Source organism: Pseudorca crassidens, chromosome 13 (genome assembly GCF_039906515.1).
Source record: "Pseudorca crassidens isolate mPseCra1 chromosome 13, mPseCra1.hap1, whole genome shotgun sequence".
NCBI classification, from domain to species: Eukaryota; Metazoa; Chordata; class Mammalia; order Artiodactyla; family Delphinidae; genus Pseudorca; species Pseudorca crassidens.
The window spans coordinates 37,588,717-37,595,823 of record NC_090308.1 but is presented as its reverse complement, the minus strand read 5'-3'; the positions used below and the strand labels follow the sequence as shown (position 1 = coordinate 37,595,823).

The following is a 7,107-nucleotide window of genomic DNA, read 5'->3' as shown; positions in this document are numbered from 1 at the left end:
AAAAGAATAATTAATTTCATTTTATTTTGTACATTATTATTTTCAGGATAGAAAAGTAGTGCTTATAATTTCGTGACCACAAAATAATAAATTAATTTGTATTACACTATAATGGATTGGGACCAGCTCTAGGGACTGAGCAAAGAGGGCAGGTTTTATGGGTGCCCTAAGGGAAGAGGTTCCAAAATCTTACTAATGAATACATTTCCCATGTCGGCTGGCCATGGGACCTGAAATTCTCAGTAGAGTCATTGTCAAAATTAAGGATTCCAGAAAGCATCAATAACAATGCAAATATTTCACCAGCAGTGAAAATACTAACCTACTATCATTAATTTAAAAAATTATAAATAGCTAGCTGCCACTTCTTAAAATGCATGAATTTACTGAAAAGACATGAGAGGGAAATGCAGAAAGAATGTGTCAGGTCAGGTGCGGACTCAGGATACTGAAATAGCTTCTGAGATTGTGAAAGCGTAACAAATAAATCTGTGTTAGGTATTGTCATCTGGCACCTCTGTGGAATGTTCTACTCTCTTCCTGTTTAATCCCCCCACCTCCTAAATCACAGGGGCTGTATGGCTAAAAACTACATTTCTCAGATGCCCTTGCAACCAGTTTTCTGGATGAGATTAGCTTCCACCATTGAGATGTCCTCATTAGAGTTTAGTAAATGAAGGATGTGGGGGTCATTCTTCCTTATTTAGTGGAGCAGGTCAATAAACAGAATGCAGCAGATGTGCCACGTGCAAGAGCTTCCTTGTCTGTCTACATTATTGAAATAGATGTGGGTGAAATGCCTCTGTGAGGTTGGCAGTGGTGCAGCACTTTCCTGACCACGAGGTGGCAGTAGCACTTCTTGACCTCTAACTTCTCACTCCAGAACAATTTTGTAAGCACCTGAATTCTGGTACTGAATTCCTTTCTGCTTAAAAACACTGAGTGAAAAACAAAAAACAAACCACTGAGTGCTTCTATTCCCTGCCATCAACACTGACAAACAAGCTCCAAGGAGTCAGGAATTAGGAATACTAAAGAACAAAGAAAGAAGGAAAATAGATGCAAAGCACCTGTAGCAATGCTAGCTAAACAAAAGAGTTGCTTCAACCAGGGAATTTACATGTGCCACTTAATAGGAAAGTAGCCAATCCCCATGAAATACAATTAGAATCCTCTGGACACAGTAAGGAGTGTAAGAGGGCAGCTACAAGTACAGGGTATTTGGGAGAGGCCGACTTCATCTTAGCTCTGGATCTGAAGTGCCCGCCTAAGGGCAGTAGACTTAGATGGAACAGAGCAATAACCTGGTAGAAGGAAGGAGCAACGTGTGAGTAACTCACTCTCTCCACATGCAGGTTGTGGCTTGTTTGTATAGTTAAATATTAGAAAAGTTTGGCACTGCGTAAGATTTTTCATTTATACATCAGCTTTGACAATTCAACATTTTATGGCACTGATTGATAGCAGTGGCAAGATTATCTTTTAAACTTATGTGTTAAGAATGTTTTTGTTAAGAAAGGGGGAAGAAAACTTGGAAATTGAGGCCTAGGTCTCTTGCTACACATCTTTGGTAAGAAGTGGTAAAACCCTTATAGAAGATTCTGGGGACAAGTCTTACCAATTGTCTTTGGAGGAAATAGACTTATCCCTAGGGGAAGTAGCTAAGTGGATAGACAGAGAATTCCAAGCTGCTACTGGCATCATTTACGAAAACTAAATCTCTAAAGGGCCAACTAGAAAATTGGAACAGAAAGAAATCAAACTTTTTTAAAATTACTTTAATGCCTTTTCTTCTTGTTCCTGTCGTCACCTGAGCATATATATTTATTCACAAAGTAACTTGCTTATGACCGTTGATCATCGAAAAGACTACAAAAGTAGTCAAGGGCCGTGACCAGATGTCCAGGACATCCAGAGAGTAGTCTGTTTGTTAAAGAGCTAGGACACTTCATGGAAAAGTTCTGCAGAGGCTGGTGATCCCTGCTACATAGATCCTCAGATTAAATAAGGGTGTCTTTTTTTTTTTTTTTTTGCGGTACACGGGCCTCTCACTGTTGTGGCCTCTCCTGTTGTGGAGCACAGGCTCCGGACGCGCAGCCTCAGCGGCCATGGCTCACGGGCCCAGCCGCTCCGTGGCATGTGGGATCTTCCCGGACTGGGGCACGAACCCGTGTCCCCTGCATCGGCAGGCGGACTTTCAACCACTGCACCACCAGGGAAGCCCAGATAAGGGTGTCTTATCACTAGTTCTAGATACTGATGAATGGAAGGGATGATTTGGGTTGACCACAGATGCCCAATTATCTGCAAACATTTGTGAGCAGTCTCATCAAGATGGCAAATCAACTAAATTGATGCAGTGGGTAAAGGTGAGAGTTTGCCAGACTTACTCTGAGGGCACAACTCTTATAGTCCCACTCTTTCCTGACTAAGAAATAGAACCCTCCCTCTGAAGCACAGGAATATGTATTCTTAGGTTGTCATATGATGATCAAAAAGAGATACCCAATTTAATGCTAGTAACTGACCATGACAGAAGCTGTGAAGGGGAGTTCTCCAATCTCAAGCATCTTATGTAGCCATGCTCTTGGATGCCAAGAAATTATTCAGGTGACACACCTGATTTACTAGACCTGTTATCATTCATGGTTCTAAATAATGAGAAGATCTGTGATATCCAGAAGAAAGGTGGTACTATATAGGTGGAGGGAATTACAAAAGAATAAAAAGAACAATAACCAGCTTTACTGGGTGGGCTTTTAGAAGGCCGCTGAACAGTGTAAAGAAGAAGGGGGAAATTGACAGAATCCCTACCCAAAAACTCATAACATATTGTCATCTTTTGGGAGCTAAGAGAGCATCTTCAAAGCTAAATTTGACCCTTGCTCCTCAAAAAAAGGCCCCTTCAAATTCACGCCATATATTGCAGCTTGGATAAATTCAGATTTGCCTATTTCAGGATCAAATAAGGTATAGCAATGTCTGCCTGTTACCAGGTTTTAACTGGACATGGTTAGTATTGCTTGAGTCCTTCTTGGTAATAAATAATAAGCAACAACAATTACCTTTTTGGTAGTAAATATTAAGATGGTAGCAAGAGATCACTACTTTAAATAAGAAAATGGTTGAAACTAGAGTATTGATTCCTATTAACTCTTTTTTTAAACAGCCATATCTAACTTAATAAATAAGACAGTCTGTTCATGGGACCAACATGGAGACAGACAGACTAACAGGGATTAAATAAAGAATTCCCCTTTGGATGAGATCATGAGAAGAAAGAAGTTAAAAGATCTACACATGCTTGTGTCCCAGGCATTACGCATCAAATGCTTTTTCTGCATGTATTAAGATGATCGTATGATTTTTATCTTCTCTTTTATTAATGTAGTGGTTATTGAACCATCCTTGCATCCAGGGGATGAATACCACTTATCATGGTGGACGTATCTTAATTTATTGTCGCATTCAGTTTGCTAACGTTTTGTTGAGAATTTTTGCATCTGTGTTCATCAAGGACATTAGCCTACAGCTTTTGTTTCTGGTAGTGTTCTTATCTGGTTTTGGTGTCAGGCTAATGCAGGCCTCAAGAAATGAATTTGAAAGTGGTCCCTCTTCTTCAATTTTTTTGGAAGAGTTTGAGAAGGACTGGTGTTAATTTTTCTTTAAATGTTGGGTAGACTTGACCAGTGAAGCCACCTGGTCCTGGGACAGAAAAAATTTAATGTAATCAGCAAGTGGATCTTAGCAGCCCAGGGAGAAGATTGTAATGTACGCTAGCGGTGCTGTTGGTACCCTGCCCAAATACCCCTTAAGGTGAGGAGTACACATTCCCTAGCTTATGCGAGTGTTAGCAAATATCAACTCACACCTGCTCCCCTAACTGGAGAATTTCCCTCAGCCAAACGGAAGCCAATTTGACTGGGAGGCTACAGGCCAGCCCCATCCATCTCCCTGAAGTAGAACTTGGCCAAAGACTCTCAATCGACTGCTCTGCCTGCCTCTAGCTGGACTAAATCTATAGTACCTTTCCCTAAAAACTTCACAGTGATATCACACTAGGCACTCTCCAGACCCAATTCTTTTCCCCCCACCATATCCTGCTTCCCTCACTTTCTCCTGAGAGCGTTCCCACAATAAGCACATGTGTAAGAATCCCTATATCAAGCTTTGCTTCTAGGCAACCTGACCTGTAAGGCTTGGGAACAAAATTAACATAATAGGAATCTGAGCCAAGGAGGAACCACAGGAGTAGCGTGAAGGCAGGCAGACGGAAGGCAAATTTTCTCTACTCAACCATTTTCCATGGGTTTACACTAAAGAGAGTCAGTGCCACTGGACATATATACAACAAAAGTATACAAAAATTACTGAAGAAATGAGTGAATTATAAACACAGAAGCAAACTACTATAACAGCAACATAGGCAGGTGGAGCGCCCTGGGGCCCCAGGCTGCGCGGAGAAGAAAGGCAGCCCCGCCCCGGCAGCCGACCTGGCCCGCGGCCCTGCGCACCCAGGCCCCGGGCCCGGCCTCCACCTCCATAGCCCGGCCGCTGGTGCCTAAGACCACAGAAGGCGCTGCTGCTGGAGCTCGAGGGACTGCGAGGGGAGCCGGTGGAGGGCTTCTGGGTGACCCTGCTGGACGGGGGCGACCTGTACAACTGGGAGGTGGCTATCTCCGGGCCTCCCAACACCTACGACGAAGGCGGCTACTTCCAGGCGCGCCTCAAGAGCCCCATCGACTTCCTTACTCCCTGCCGGCCTTTCGGTTCCTGACCAAGCTATGGCAACCCAACATCTAGAGACTGGTCCGTCACTCAGTTTGTGACCCCCCCCCCCGCCCCGGAGCGGTGAGCTGCCCTCGGCGCGGTGGGACCCCACCCAGAACGTCAGGACCACCCTCCTCAGCGCCACCTCCCTCCTCCACCAACGCAGCGCCTCACCTGCCAACTTGGACTCCTCCGTGATGCGCAGGAAGCAGGAAGCGGGAAGCGAGCGAAGGCAGGACCGGGAGCGCGCGGACGTCACTCGCAAGCAGGTCCTGGGAACCGAGGCGGAGGCGGAGCGGCGCGGCATGCAGGCCGAGTCCTGCGACTGGCCGAGTCCTGCGTGACGACCGAGGCCCCGGCGCCCACCAGGGCTCAGAGCTCTTGCACAGGACGACGACTACGAGGGAGTGCGGTGAGGCCGAGGCCGAGGCCGACAGCTGCTTCCGGCACGACGAGGACGACCCGGGCAACGAGGGGTCCTGACACGGCGTTCCCCACGTATAGACTTACAAATTTTACCTCAAAAAAAAAAAAGGTAATATAAATATCTTAGTCATATTAAATAATTTACGCCTCAGAATGCTGTTGCGAAATCTTAGAGCAATCTCTTATGGCCTTCAACTACTGCTTAGCGATTATCACAGTTTCTGTGAGTCGTTGGTTTAAAACCTCTGGATTAAACCCATGCAAGGCTCCGCTCTCACATGTATATTCCCTATAAAAGGATATACCCCTCAGTTCTTTCGCACACATCCTCAAGAAACTACGTGTATTTAATAGTTTTTTTTTTTAATTAATTAATTTACTTTTTGGCTGCGTTGGGTCTTCGTTTCTGTGTGAGGGCTTTCTCTAGTTGCGGCGAGCGGGGGGCCACTCTTCATCGCGGTGCGCGGGCCTCTCACTATCGCGGCCTCTCTTGTTGCGGAGCACAGGCTCCAGACGCGCAGGCTCAGTAGTTGTGGCTGACGGGCCTAGTTGCTCCGCGGCATGTGGGATCTTCCCAGACCAGGGCTCGAACCCGTGTCCCCTGCATTGGCAGGCAGAGTCTCAACCACTGCACCACCAGGGAAGCCCACTACGTGTATTTAGAAATCGTTTACAGACTGGTTTTCATGCATCTATTTTTTTTTTTTTTTTTGCAGTACGCGGGCCTCTCACTGTTGTGGCCTCTCCCGTTGCGGAGCACAGGCTCCGGACGCGCAGGCTCAGCGGCCATGGCTCACGGGCCCAGCCGCTCAGCGGCATGTGGGATCTTCCCGGACCGGGGCACGAACCCGTGTCCCCTGCATCGGCAGGCGGACTCTCAATCACTGCGCCACCAGGGAAGCCCCATGCATCTATTTTTTGAACTATAAATTTTACAATTGATTTTCGGAAGTTGTGATGGTTAACTTTACATGTCAACTTGGCTGGGCTATAGTACCCAGTTATTCAGTTAAAAACTGAATTAGGTGTTGCTGTGAAGACATTTTGTAAATGTGGGTAAGATCTGCAATTAGTTAACTTTAAATAAAGAAGATTATCCTCAATAATCTGGGTGGGCCTGAGCCAATCAGTTGAAAGACCATAAGAGCAAAACTGAAATTTCCCTGAGGAAGAAGAAATTGTCACGAGATTGTAGTTTCCAGCCTGTGAGCTGGCCTTACAGATTTTGAACTTTCCAGCCCCTGCAATCATATGAGCCATATGCTTGAAATAAATCGCTGTGTGTGTGTGTGTGTGTGTGTGTGTGTGTGTGTTGGTTCTACTTCTACTTGTTTTGTATTATTGGTTCTATTTCTTGGAGCAAACTGATACAGAAGTTATTTTTTTATATAATAATATATGGTCTAGAAGCAACTAACATAATAATAGCCTCTCTCATTAGTTCAGTGCCTTGAGAACTGATTTATAGAACACATCTGCAAATGCTTGTCTGCCAATCATCAATTAGTCCAGAAGACAACAGAGAATCTAATCTTCGTTTTTAGGTAAGTGGTTCAAATATGTTGTCCTGCTGATATATCATTGTATAAAATCTGGAACATTGTCTCTGGTTCTCCTGTTTTTAGTACTTATCTCTAGATTTGTGTGTTCCTCCGGAAGCTATTGATAATTACAATCTACATTTTGAATCTGTTGTTTTAACTCCATACTGCAAATCACATATCCACCTTGCAGACACAAGACTTACCTACTGGCCACAGCCCAATATTTATCCCATGACACAGCCTGATAACTCCACTAGATCTGGCGTTTTCTGATCGACCCCATCTAACAGCCTTCCATGCCTTGGTCTTATACTATGTCACAATTAATTAGTTACATATTGAATAAAATGCTGATACTGTCAACTAA

At 44.7% G+C, this 7,107-nt stretch overlaps 1 pseudogene; it reads left to right on the top strand.

Moving 5' to 3' along the window:
* The first annotated feature begins 3,769 nt into the window (after window positions 1-3,769).
* On the top strand, window positions 3,770-5,253 carry LOC137204877 (ubiquitin-conjugating enzyme E2 R1 pseudogene; annotated as a pseudogene).
* Window positions 5,254-7,107: the final 1,854 nt, after the last annotated feature.